Source organism: Arachis hypogaea, chromosome 9 (assembly GCF_003086295.3).
Source record: "Arachis hypogaea cultivar Tifrunner chromosome 9, arahy.Tifrunner.gnm2.J5K5, whole genome shotgun sequence".
Classification (NCBI taxonomy): Eukaryota; Viridiplantae; Streptophyta; class Magnoliopsida; order Fabales; family Fabaceae; genus Arachis; species Arachis hypogaea.
The window spans coordinates 84,406,386-84,421,314 of record NC_092044.1 but is presented as its reverse complement, the minus strand read 5'-3'; positions in this window follow the sequence as shown (position 1 = coordinate 84,421,314).

Here is a 14,929-nt window from a genome sequence, read left to right as displayed (position 1 = left end):
GGAAATTTGATTTTGAAGTGGGTGGGGGTTGGTGGGAGTTATGATGGATTTGGGAAAGTGATATAGATATGATTGGGCTAGGGTTTATAGGGAAGTGTATATGGAGAAGTGTGAAAGAAAGAGGAAAAAAGTGGGGTAGGTAAAGATGCTGTGGGACCCACTGGTCTTGAGAGGCTAGGAAATTTAGATTTCTTGCCCTCTGCACTAGTGTTTGAATGCCCAGGGTCTGCTCCCTGGCTGGCATTCAACGCCAGCTATGCTACCCATTGGGGGTGTTGAACGCTCAGTGTCTGCTCCCTGGCTGGCGTTCAACACTAGCAACACTTCATCTAGAGTGTTCTGTTTTCACTATTGAACATTTATGTCTCTGTTCTGATTGATGCACATGATCATGAACCTAAAAAAAAACTTAAAGGAAAATAAAATGAATAATAATAATTAATAAAGGTTGGGTTGCCTCCCAACAAGTGCTTCTTTAACATCACTAGCTTGACGGTTAGCTCCTTATAGAGGTGAGAATAGGCTCAGAGTTTTGCCCCTTACAGTGAACTTTCTTCCTGTCTTCTCATGAATGAACTCCACATGCTCTAGAGATAGGATACGACTCACTGTATGTGGTATGACTAGTTTCTTGGTGGAGACAACTCTCATGCCAAGTGAGAAGCCTTCAGTTGGGACTTTCTTATCCCTTTAGCCTTTAGGTACTTTCTTCCTAGTACCTTTGTTCTTAGAGCTTGTTGATGGCTGCCCAATACCAAACTTAGAATTGATGTTTGGGGACTTAGTAAAGCTCTGCACTGAAAGAGAAGGTTGGAACACTAGGTGTTGCATCACTGTCTCTTTCTTATCAGAGGGAGAATTAGGATTAGACATCTTAAACAAGATATGATCCTCCCCTAGTTATAGAGTCAATTCTCCCTTAGCCACATTAATCATGGCATTTGTAGTGGCTAGGAAAGGTCTTCCAAGGATAACAGAGTCATCCTCATCCTCTCCAATATCCAAGACTATGAAATTTGCAGGAATATAGTGGTCTTTAACCTTTACCAAGACATCCTCTACTAAGCCAAATGGCTTCTTCATTGTCTTGTCTGTCATCTCTAATGAGATGTTTGCAGCTTGTACCTCAAGGATTCCCAGCTTCTCCATTATAGAGAGTGGCATGAGGTTGATGCTTGACCCTAGATCACACAAAGCCTTCTCAAAGGTCATGGTGCCTATGGTACAAGGAATTAGAAACTATCCAGGATCTGGAAGCTTTTGAGGTAGCCTCTGTTGAACCAAAGCATTAAGTTCTTTGGAAAGCAATGGAGTTTCTTCCTCCAAAGGCTTTGTACCAAATAGCTTGGCATTCAGCTTCATGAGAGCTCCTAGGTACCGAGCAACTTATTTTTTCCTAGTGTATTCATTCTCATCAGAGGATGAATGTTCATCAGAACTCATGCATTGCAGAAGTGCATGCAAAGGAACCCCTATGGTCTCTGTGTGAGCCTTGGCTTCCTTTAGTTCTTGGATAGGGGTTTCTTGAGTGGGAATTGAGAACTCAGAAGGTGTGCCTTTACTGGCGTTTAACGCCAGCTCTTTTGTTTCTTTGGGTGTTGGATGCCTATGTTGTGCATTCTTACTGGCATTAAATGCCAGTTCCCTTATCATTTTGGGCGTTGAACGCCCTGCAGGGGTATCCTGGCTGGCGTTCAACGCCAGCTCCTCTATCTAGTTGGGCGTTGAATGCCCAGTGAGGGGTTCCTCACTGGTGTTCAGCGCCAGAATCCCTGCCTGTTTGGGTGTTGAACGCCCAACCAGTGTTTCCTGGCTGGCGTTCATGCCAGCTCTGCTGTCCGGATGGGCGTTGAACGCTCAGTGAAGGCTTCCTCACTAGCGTTCAGCACCAGACTTACTGTCATTATGGGCATTCAATGCCTTCCCAATCTCTCCAAATTCAGCCTCAGCCTCAGTGGTGATGCCTTTGCACTCTTCTCTTGGGTTTACTTCAGTGTTACTAGAAAAAGTGTCAAGAGGAGTCTCAAGGATCCTCTTACTCAGTTAACCAACCTGTACCTCCAGTTCTAATGGAAGATCTTGTTTAAGTTATGAAACTATGAGTGGTCTTAGGCTTGGTTTGGTAAAGCTTTTACTTTTTGAAAGTAGCTTATGAAAATTGTCTTTTAAAAGACAACTTTTTAAAAGTTGCATCACTTGCATTTGGTGAAATCAAATTAAAAATGACTTTCAATAAGCACAAGCACCACAATTTTGTTTGGTAAAACAGCTTTTAAAACTTAAAAAAATTATAATAAACATATTTATAACGAAGAATAATTTATTTTTTCAAATTCTTTAAAATTTTATATAATATTTTAAAATAAAATAATTTTAAAATAAAAAATTCATAATAAACTAAATATAATAAATAAACTCTTTTATTTTCTAACTTTAAAATTTTATATAAGTATCATAAAAATTTATTTTATTCTAAACATTATCATTAAAAATACTAAATTACCTAACTCAAATTTTAGAGACTAATAGTTTAAATATTTACTTGATTGTACTAATATAAATAGAGTTATCATTATCCAATAATAAAATTTGTATGTAATCCAATGTTAGTACTGGGTACGTCCATTACCCACCTATATATATTGGCTCACCTTTACAGATCACAAAAAATAGGACACATGTCTTAAATAAACTCCTCTTATGATTATATATCTATATTTACATATGTATATACATGTTATTATTATAATTTTGACTAATGTTTATGCAAGGAAAATTTTATGATTGGTTTTCATAAACCAAGTCATCCTCTTCACATTTCAAAGAACACATAAAAAATAAACAAACATAATAGATCTACTGAAAAAATACAAAAACAACGCACAAAAAAATAATATAAATAGATAGAACTTCACACCTAATATGTGATAAAGATGTATTTTTGTTGAAATTTGTGAAGATTAGGTCGAAAAATAAAAAATATATGAAGACTATGTTAGAATTTGTAAAGGGTTAGGATGAGAATTTAGAAATATACGAGGATTTCAATGGCAATATAATAACGGGAAATATGTGTGAGAAAATAAATAAAATTTGATAAGAACAAGCCAACTTTGAAAAGCTCCCGCTTAGGTGCTTTCAAAAGCACCTCTAACATTTAAAAGCCGCAAGCACAAGCACCTGGGGTTTTTAATTTACCAAACGCAAAATGAGGTGCTTGTGCTTTTTAAAAGCACAAGCACCTCCTGAAAAAGTTTTACCAAACCCAGCCTTAGAGAGGTTGGAGACTATAGTAACTAAGTCAGAAAGGCTTTGCTTAGGGGTCTCCATATTCCCTTGAGAAGATGGGAATGATAGTCTGTTGTTGAACCTATTCTGGTTCCTTCCACCTTGATTATTGTTGAAGCCTTGCTGAGACTTCTGTTGACCCTTCCATGAAAGGTTAGGATGATTCCTCCATGAAGGATTGTTGGTGTTTCCATAGGTTCTCCCATGTAATTCACCTCTTCCATGGTGGGTTGATTACGATCATAAGCATCTACATCAGAAGATACTTCTTGGGTACTACCAACTGCAGTTTGCATTCCAGTCAAATAATGCTGAGAGATCATATTGACTTGCTGGGTCAAGATCTTGTTTTGAGCCAATATGGCATTCAGAGTATCGACTTTAAGAACTCCTTTTCTCTAAGGGATCCCATGGTTTACAGGATTCCTCTCAGATGTGTACATGAGTTGGTTATTTGCAACCATCCCAATGAGTTCTCTTGCTTCTGCAAGTGTTTTCTTCAAGTGGAGTGATCCACCTGCAAAGTTGTCCAATGAAATTTTGGACATCTTAAACAGACCATCATAGAACACGCCTGATAGACCATTCTGAGAGCTTACCAGGAGGACATCTCCTGATCAATTGCTTGTATCTTTCCCAAGCTTCATAGAGGGATTTACCTTCTCTTTGTCTGAAGGTTTGAACTTCCACTCTAATTTTGCTCATCCTTTGAAGGGGAAGAATTTAGCTAGGAAAGCATTAACCAGCTTTTCCCAAGAATCTAGACTCTCTTTTGGTTGAGAATCCAATCATATATTAGCTTTATCTTTTACAGCAAATGGAAAAAGCATAAGTTTGTAGACCTCAGGATTTACTCCATTGGTCTTAATAGTATCACAGATCTGCAAGAATTCAGCTAAGAACTGATGTGGATCTTCTAGTGGAAGTCCATGAAACTTGCAATTCTATTGTAGAAGGGAGACTAACTAAGGTTTAAGCTCAAAATTGTTAGCTCCAATGGCAGTCACAGAGATGCTTTTGCCTTAAAAGTCAATGTGAAGTCACCAAGAACCTTTCTTGCCTCTCCTTCAGGTTCGGCCATGTCTTCAATTTCTTGTTCAAAATTTTCTGAAAGGTTTCTTCCGGAGTGTTGTGCTTTAGCTTGTTGTAAGCTCATCCTTAAAGTCCTCTCAAGTTCAGAATCAGGATTTAAGAGAGGTTCTTTATCCCTGTTCATGGACATAAACAAGAAAAGAAGAAAAGAAAGAAAGAAAGGAAGCTTCTATGTCTAATTTGAGTATAGAGAGCTCCCAGTGAGATGTGAAGAAAGAAGAAGAATATAGAAAAGTGAAGATGGAAGAAGAAAGAGGAGAAGAATTAGAAATAGAAAAGATAAACAAGAATTAAAATATTTTTATTTTTATTTAATTTAATTATTAAATTCAAAAATTAAGATTAACTAATTAAAAAGAATTAAAATTTAGTTAATGATTTTCGAAAAATAAGAGAGAGAAGAAGAACGGAATTTTCGAAAATTAGAAGAGAGAAGAAGTAGTTAGGAAGTTTTGAAAAAGAAGAGAGAAAAGATAAGTAATTAAGAAAAGATTTGAAAACAAGATAAGATAGAAGATTAGAAAAGATTTAAATTTAAAAATTAAAATTAAAAAAAAAGATAAGATAAGAAATTAAAAAGATTTAAAAAAAAGATTTGATTTTAAAATTTGAAATTAGAAAAGATAAGATAAGAAACAAAAAATATTTCGAACAGATTTGAAAAAGATAACATTTGAAATTTGATTTTTTTTGAAAAATATTTGATTTTAAAATTTACATTTTAAAATTTGAAATTGAATTTTAAATTTTAAATTTTGAATTTTGAAATAAGATAAGATAAAATTTTTTAATTTTGAATTTTAAATTTTTAAATTTTAAATAAAGATAAAAAGATAAGATAAGATTTTGAAAAATGATAAGATTTTTGAAAAGATTTGATTTTTGAAATTTAAAGCTAAGATAAGATAAGATAAAAATTTAAAATAAAATCTGACTTTTTATTTGTAATTTTTGAAAATAATGTTTAAATAAAGATAGAAAAAAATTTTTTAATTTAATGAGGAAAGAGAAAAACAAGTAAAAGACACAAAACTTAAAATTTTTAGATCTAAATGGACTTAGTGTGCGAGAATTTAAAGAAAAACACCAAGGGACACCAAACTTAAAAATTTAAGATCAAACCAAAAAGAAAAATAAGAACACTCTGAAGATTAAGAAGAACACTAAGAACAAAATACAAAAAAAAATTCAAGGAACACAAGAACATGTAAAAGATACCAAACTTAAAATTTTTGAAAACCAAACACAAAATTTTTTAAAACTATAAAGAAAAACACAATAAGACACCAAACTTAAAGATTGACACAAGATTTAACAAAAGAAACTTTTTTTAAAAATTTTTTAGAAAGAAAGACTGAAAGAAATCGAAAAATTCAACAAGAACAAAAACATAATACTCAACCCAAGAACAAAGATTAAACAAAGAAAAAATTTTGAATTTTTTTTATTTTTTGAAAATAGAGAAGAAGAAAATAAAAATAAAAATAAAAGACTCAAATAAAATAAAAAAATTACCTGATCTAGGGAACAAGATAATCCGTCAGTTGTCTAAACTCGAACAATCCCCGAAAACGGCGCCAAAAACTTGGTGCACGAATCTCCACACTTCGTACAACTGTACCAGCAAGTGCACTGGGTCGTCCAAGTAATACCTAAGCGAGTCAGGGTCGATCCCACGAGAATTGTGGTTTGAAGCAAGCTATGGTTATCTTGTAGGTCTTAGTCAGGCGGATAGAAGAGTTGTTAGATTTGTGAGATCTGAACTAGGTTGATATGTTTATAATGATAATCTTAAAACCTAAATGGTTAAGGCTTGGAGTTGCTTTGTCCTTCTGGATTAACTCTAGTTTTACTCTCTTCTTCAATTGTGAATTATTTCTTCTATGGTAGGCTGTATGTGATTGATGCTGGTTTGAGCAGCTGGTGGACGAAATTGTGATCATCAACAATGACTCCAAAGACTTGGTGCTCTCAAACATAAATCACACTTTGTCACAACTCCGCACAACTAACCAGCAAGTGTACTGGGTCGTCCAAGTAATACCTTACGTGAGTAAGGGTCGATCCCACAAAGATTGTTGGTATGAAGCAAGCTATGGTCATCTTGTAAATCCCAGTCAGGTGGATTCAACTACATTAAGAGATTATTGGATTTTCGAAAAATAATAATATATAAATAGAAAATAGTTACTCATATAATTCAATGGTGGGAATTTCAGATAGGTGCATGGAGATGCTATATTCCTTCTGACTATCTGCTTTCCTATTGCTTTTATCCGATCTTTGTCACTCTTTTCTATGGCAAGCTGTATGTAGGGCACCACCGCTGTCAATGGCTACATCCCATCCTCTCAGTGAAAATGGTCCAAATGCTTTGTCACAGCACGGCTAATAATCTGTCAGTTCTCGATCATGTTGGAATAGAATCCCTTGATTCTTTTGCATTTGTCATCATGCCCAGCAATCGCGAGTTTGAAGCTCGTCACGGTCATTCAATTTCGGAATCCTACTCAGAATACCAGAGACAAGGTTAGACTTTCCGGATTCCCATGAATGCCGCCATCAATTCTAGCTTATACCACGAAGATTCTGATTAAGGAATCCAAGAGATATGTGCCCGGTCTAAGGTAGAACGGAAGTGGTTGTCAGTCACGCATTGATAGGTGAGAATGATGATGAGTGTCACGAATCATCACATTCATCATGTTGAAGTGAAATGAATATCTTAGAATAGGAATAAATCGAATTGAATAGAAAATAGTAGTAATTGCATTGACACTTGAGGTACAGCAGAGCTCCACACCCTTAATCTATGGTGTGTAGAAACTCCACCGTTGAAAATACATAAGTGATGAAGGTCCAGGCATGGCCGAGAGGCCAGCCCCCAAAACGTGATCACAGGATCAAAAATACAATCTAGGATGAAAATACAATAGTAAAATGTCCTATTTATAATAAACTAGCTACTTAAGGTTTACAGAAGTAAGTAATTGATGCAGAAATCCACTTCTGGGGCCCACTTGGTGTGTGCTTAGGCTGAGCTTGAAAGTTACACGTGCAGAGGCTTTTATTGGAGTTGAACGCCAAGTTGTAACATGTTTCTGGCGTTCAACTCTGGTTCGTGACGTGTTTCTGGCGTTTGACTCCAGAATGCAGCATGGAACTGGCGTTGAGCGCCAATTTACGTCATCAAATCTCGAATAAAGTATGGACTATTATATATTGCTGGAAAGCTCTGGATGTTTACTTTCCAATGCCATTGAGAGCGCGCCATTTGGAATTCTGTAGCTCTAAAAAATTCAATTTCGAGTGCAAGGAGGTCAGATTCCAACAACATCAGGGTCCTTTGTCAGCCTTCTTATAAGAGTTTTTCTCAGGTCCCTTAATTTCAGCCAGAAAATACCTGAAATCACAGAAAAATACACAAACTCATAGTAAAGTCCAGAAATGTGAATTTAACATAAAAACTAATGAAAACATCCCTAAAAGTAGTTAGATCATACTAAAAACTACCTAAAAACAAAGCCAAAAAGCGTATAAATTATCCGCTCATCACAACACCAAACTTAAATTGTTGCTTGTCCCCAAGCAACTAAAAATCAAATAGGATAAAAAGAAGAGAATATACTATAAATTCCAAAATATAAATGAATATTAATTCTAATTAGATGAGCGGGACTTGTAGCTTTTTGCTTTTGAATAGTTTTGGCATCTCACTTCATCCTTTGAAGTTTAGAATGATTGGCTTCTCTTGGAACTCAGAGTTCAGATAGTGTTAATTGATTCTTCTAGTTAAGTATGTTGAGTCTTGAACACAGCTACTTATGAGTCTTGGCCGTGGCCCTAAGCACTTTGTTTTCCAGTATTACCACCGGATACATAAATGCCACAGACACATAACTGGGTGAACCTTTTCAGATTGTGACTCAGCTTTGCTAGAGTCCCCAGTTAGAGGTGTCCAGAGCTCTTAAGCACACTCCTTTTGCTTTGGATCACGACTTTAACCACTCAGTCTCAAGCTTTTCACTTGGACCTTCCTGACACAAGCACATGGTTAGGGACAGCTTGATTTAGCCGCTTAGGCCTGGATTTATTTCCTTGGGCCCTCCTATCCATTGATGCTCAAAGCCTTGGATCCTTTTTACCCTTGCCTTTTGGTTTTAAGGGCTATTAGCTTTTTCTGCTTGCTTTTTCTTTTTCTTTCTATTTTTTTCGCCACCTTTTTTTTCGCAAGCCTTTTGCTTTTTCACTGCTTTTTCTTGCTTCAAGAATCAATTTTATGATTTTTCAGATCATCAATAACATTTCTCTTATTCATCATTCTTTCAAGAGCCAATAATTTTAACATTCATAAACAACAAGATCAAAAATATGCACTGTTCAAGCATTCATTCAGAGAACAAAAAGTATTGTCACCACATCAATATAATTAAACTAAATTCAAGGATAAATTCGAAATTCATGTACTTCTTGTTCTTTTAAATTAGAAACATTTTTCATTTAAGAAAGGTGAAGGATTAATTGAATTATTCATAGCTTTAAGACATAGTTACTAACTACTAATGATCATGAAGTAGAGACACAAAACATAGATAAACATATAACATAAAAACCGAAAAGCAGAGAAAATAAGAATAAGGAATGAGTCCACCTTAGTGAGGGTGGCGCCTTCTTGAAGGACCAATGGTGCTCTTTGAGCTCCTCTATGTTTCTTCCTTGCTTCTATTGCATGATCCCTAGTGATTTTGGTGCTCCTATCCTTAGTTGCTCCCAATAATTGTGTGGAGGAAAATTTATCCCCTGAGGTATCTCAGGCATCTCTTGATTTGCAGTCAAATATTCTACCACTGAGCTATAGACCCTTTAGATGAATCTCTCTATCTCCTATGACTCGGAGGTGGACGCTTTTGTCTTCCCTTTCCTCTTTCTAGAGGTTTCTCTGGCCTTAGGTGCCATCAATGGTTATGGAAAAATAAAAAGCTATGCTTTTACCACACCAAACTTAAAATGTTGCTCGCCCTAGAGCAAAAGAAGAAAGAATGGAAGAAGATATGGAAGAGAGGGAGAGATGTGTATGTTTTGGCCATATGGGTGGGATTGGGTGGTGAAGAGATGGATGGATGTGAGTGGTGAAGGGGTGATGGGGAAGAGAGATTGAGGTGATTGGTGAAGAAGAGAGAAGGTGAGTTGAGGTGGGTGGAGATCCTGTGGGGTCTACAGATCTTGAGGTGATCCTGTGGGGTCCACAGATCCTGGGGTGTCAAGGATTTACATCCCTGCACCAATTAGGCATGTATAATGCCTGAGCATACAATTCTGGCATTTAAACACCGAAGTGATGCTCATTTTGGGCATTCAACGCCCAATTGCAGCATGTTTCTGGCGTTGAACGCCAGTTCCATGCTTCTTCCTGGCGTTCAGCGCCAGCTTTCCTCAAGGCATATTCCTGGCGTTCAAATGCCAGGATGTTGCTTGTTTCTGGTGTTCAACGCCAGATCCATGCTCTGTTCTGGCGTTGAACGCCAGCCAGATGCTCCTTACTAGCGTTTAAACGCCAATAAGTCCTTCCTCCAGGGTGTGATTTTTCTTCTGCTGTTTTTTATTCTGTTTTTGATTCTATTTTTAACTTTTGTATTTTTTTCGTGACTCCACATGATCATGAACCTAATAAAACATAAAATAACAGTAAAATAAAAAAATAAAATTAGATAAATAAAAATTAGGTTGCCTCCCAACAAGCGCTTCTTTAATGTCACTAGCTTGACAATGGCTCTCATGGAGCTTCACAGATGTTTAGAGCATGATGAGTGCCTCCCAACACCAAACTTAGAGTTTGAATGTAGGGGCTTCTTAACACCAAACTTAGAGTTTGGTTGTGGCCTCCCAATACCAAACTTAGAGTTTGATTGTGGGGGCTTTGTTTGACTCTGTATTGAGAGAAGCTTACTGTGCCTCTTTTCCATGTTTACAGAAGAACACCCTTGGGTCTTAAATACAAGGTAGTCCCCATTCAATTAAAGGACTAGCTCTCCTCTGTCAACATCAATCACAGCTCCTGCTGTGGCTAGAAAATGTTTTCCAAGGATGATGCATTCATCCTCCTCCTTCCTAGTGTCTAAGATTATGAAATCAGCAGGGATGTAAAGGCCTTCAACCTTCACTAACACGTCCTCTACCAATCCATAAGCTTGTCTTACTGACTTGTCTGCCATTTGTAATGAGAATATGGCAGGCTGTACCTCAATGATCCCTAGTTTCTCCATTACAGAGAGTGGCATAAGATTTATGCTTGACCACAGGTCACATAGAGCCTTGTTAAAGGTCATGGTGCCTATGGTACAGGGTATTAAGAATTTGCCAGGATCTTGTCTATTTTGAGGTAATGTTTGCTGAACCAATGTATCTAGTTCACTAATGAGCAAGGGAGGTTCACCTTCCCAAGTCTCATTACCAAACAACTTGGCATTCAGCTTCATGATAGCTCCTAAATATTGAGCAACTTACTCTCCAATTACATCTTCATCCTCTTCAGAGGAAGAATAGTCTTCAGAGCTCATGAATGGCAGAAGAAGGTTTAATGGAATCTCTATGGTCTCTATATGAGCCTCAGATTCCTTTAGGTCCTCAATAGGGGACTCCTTCTTGCTCAGAGGACGTCCCAGGAGGTCTTCCTCACTAGGATTTCCGTCCTTTCCTCCCTCTCTGCATTCGGCCATATTGACTATATCAATGGCCTTGTACTCTCTCTTTGGATTCTCTTCTGTATTGCTTGGGAGAGTACTAGGAGGAGTTTCAGTTACTTTCTTACTCAGCTGGCCCACTTGTGCCTCTAAATTTCTGATGGAGGACCTTGTTTCACTCATGAAACATAAAATGGCCTTAGACAGATCAGAGACTATATTTGCTAAATTAGAGGAGCTCTGCTTAGAATTCTCTATCTGTTGCTGAGAAGATGATGGAAAAGGCTTACTATTGCTAAACCTGTTTCTTCCACCATTATTAAAGCCTTGTTGAGGCTTTTGTTGATCCTTCTATGAGAAATTTGGATGATTTCTCCATGATGAATTATAGGTGTTTCCATAAGGTTCACCCATGTAATTTACCTCTGCCCTTGCAGGGTTCTCAGGATCATAAGCTTCTTCTTTAGAAGATGCCTCTTTAGTACTGTTGGATGCATTTTGCCATCCATTCAGACTTTGAGAAATCATGTTGACTTGCTGAGTCAACACTTTGTTCTGAGCCAATATGGTATTCAAAGCATCAATTTCAAGAACTCCCTTCCTCTGAAGCGTCCCATTATTCACGAAATTCCTCTCAGAAGTGTACATGAATTGGTTATTTGCAACCATGTCAATAAGTTCTTGAGCTTCTACAGCCATTTTCTTTAGGTGAATGGATCCACCTGCAGAATGGTCCAATGACATTTTGGAAAACTCAGATAGACCATAATAGAATATATCTAATATGGTCCATTCTGAAAACATGTCAGAAGGACACTTTTTGGTCATCTGCTTGTATCTTTCCCAAGCTTCATAAAGGGATTCACCATCTTTTTTCTTGAAGGTCTGAACATCCACTCTAAGCTTGCTCAGCTTTTGAGGAGGAAAGAAATTAACCAAGAAAGATGTGACCAGCTTATCCCAAGAGTCCAAGCTATCTTTAGGTTGTGAGTCTAACCATGTTCTAGCTCTATCTCTTATAGCAAAAGGGAAAAGCATGAGCCTATAGACTTCAGGATCTACTCCATTACTCTTAACAGTCTCACAGATCTACAAGAACTCAGTTAAAAACTGGTAGGGATCTTCTGATGGAAGTCCATGAAACTTGCAGTTCTATTGCATCAGAGCAACTAGTTGAGGTTTTAGCTCAAAATTGTTTGCTCCAATGGCAGGAATTGAGATGCTTCTTCCATCAAACTTGGAAGTAGGTGTAGTATAATCACCAAGCATCCTCCTTGCATTATTGTTGTTGGGTTCGGCTGCCATCTCCTTTTCTTGTTCGAAATTTCAGTAAGCTTGTCTCTGGAGTGTTGTAATTTAGCTTCTCTTAGTTTCCTCTTCAGAGTCCTTTCAGGTTCAGGATCAGCTTCAACAAGAATGCCTTTTTCCTTGTTCCTGCTCATATGAGAAAGAAGAGAATAGAAAAGGAAGAGGAATCCTCTATGTCACAGTAAAGAGGTTCCTTATTGTTAGTAGAAGAAGAAAGGGAATAAGAGCGAAGAAGAATGAATAATCCAAACATAAGGGTGAGGATAGGGGCAGTGATTTGAGATGAAGAGAGGAGTTAGTGAATGAATAAATAAATAGAATAAGATGAGAGAGAAGGAATTTCAAAAATAATTTTTTTGAAAAGGAGTTAATGATTTTCGAAAATTAAAAGTGAAATAAAATTAAAATTAAAATTTGAAACAATTAATTAATTAAGAAGATTTCGAAAAAGAGGGAAGTGATTTTCGAAATTTAGAGAGGGAAAAGTAGTTAGGTGGTTTTGAAAAAGATAAGAAACAAACAAAAAGTCAAATAGTTAGTTGAAAAAGATATTAAAATCAAATTTGAAAAGATAAGAAGATAAGAGGTTAGATAAGATATTTTATAATCAAATTTTTGAAAAAGATAAAATTTTGAAAAATATATGATATAAAAGATATGATAAAAAGATATAAAAAAAGATATGATTTTTAAGAAAAAGATATTTTGAAAAAGATTAAATTTTTAAAATTAAAATTAATTACTTAACTAACAAGAAACTAAAAGATATGATTCTAGAATTTAAAGATTGAACCTTTCTTAACAAGAAAGTAACAAACTTCAAATTTTCGAATCAATCACATTAATTGTTAGTGTAATTTCGAAAATTTAAAATAAAATTAAGAAAAATATTTTGAAAATAATTTTAAAATTTTCAAAATTAATAAGATAAAATGAAAAAGATTTTATTTTTGAAAAAATTTTTTGAAAAGATAGGATTTTTAAAATTGAAAATTTGACTTGACTTATGAGAAACAACTAATTTTAAAAATTTTTGACTAAGTCAACTCAAATTTTTGAAAATTAGGAGAAATAAGGAAAATATATTTTTTATTTTTGAATTTTTAATGATGAGAGAGAAAAACAACAAAAATGACTCACAACATGAAAATTATGAATCAAAACTCATGATGCATGCAAGAACACTATGAATGTCAAGATGAACACCAAGAACACTTTGAAGATCATGATGAACATCAAGAACATATTTTTGAAAAAATTTTTATGCAAAGAAAACATGCAAGACACCAAACTTAGAATTCTGTAATGCATGGATACTATGAATGCAAAAATGCATATGAAAAACAATAAAAGACACAAAACAAGAAAACATCAACATCAAACAAGAAGATTTACCAAGAACAACTTGAAGATCATGAAGAACACTTTGAATGCATGAATTTTTCGAAAAATGCATAATAATTTTTAAAACATGCAATTGACACCAAACTTAAAAATTGACTCAAGACTCAAACAAGAAACAAAAAATATTTTTGATTTTTATGATTTTATGATTTTTTTGTATTTTCTTAATAAATTTTTCGAAAATATTCTTTAGAAAAACGAAAATAAAGAAAAAAAATTTTGAAAGATTTTTGAAAACTTTTTGAAAAGAAAATTACCTAATCTGAGCAAGAAGATGAACCGTTAGTTGTCCAAACTCGAACAATCCCCGGCAACGGCGCCAAAAACTTGGTGGACGAAATTGTGATTGTCAACAATGGCTCCAAAGACTTGGTGCTCTCAAACATAAATCACACTTTGTCACAACTCCGCACAACTAACCAGCAAGTGTACTGGGTCGTCCAAGTAATACCTTACGTGAGTAAGGGTCGATCCCACAGAGATTGTTGGTATGAAGCAAGCTATGGTCATCTTGTAAATCCTAGTCAGGCGGATTCAACTACATTAAGAGATTATTGGATTTTTGAATAATAATAATAAATAAATAGAAAATAGTTACTCATATAATTCAATGGTGGAAATTTCAGATAGGTGCATGGAGATGCTGTATTCCTTCTGAATCTCTGCTTTCCTACTGCTTTTATCCGATCTTTGTCACTCCTTTCTATGGCAAGCTGTATGTAGGGCATCACCGTTGTCAATGGCTACATCCCATCCTCTTAGTGAAAATGGTCCAAATGCTCTGTCACAGCACGGCTAATCATCTGTCGGTTCTCGATCATGTTGGAATAGAATCCCTTAATTCTTTTGCATTTGTCATCACGCCCAGCAATCGCGAGTTTGAAGCTCGTCACGGTTATTCAATTCCGGAATCCTACTCGGAATACCACAGACAAGGTTAGACTTTCTAGATTCCCATGAATGCTGCCATCAATTCTAGCTTATACCACGAAGATTCTGATTAAGGAATCTAAGAGATATGCGCCCGGTCTAAGGTAGAACAGAAGTGGTTGTCAGTCATGCGTTCATAGGTGAGAATGATGATGAGTGTTACAGATCATCACATTCATCATGTTGAAGTGCAACGAATATCTTAGAATAGGAATAAATCGAATTGA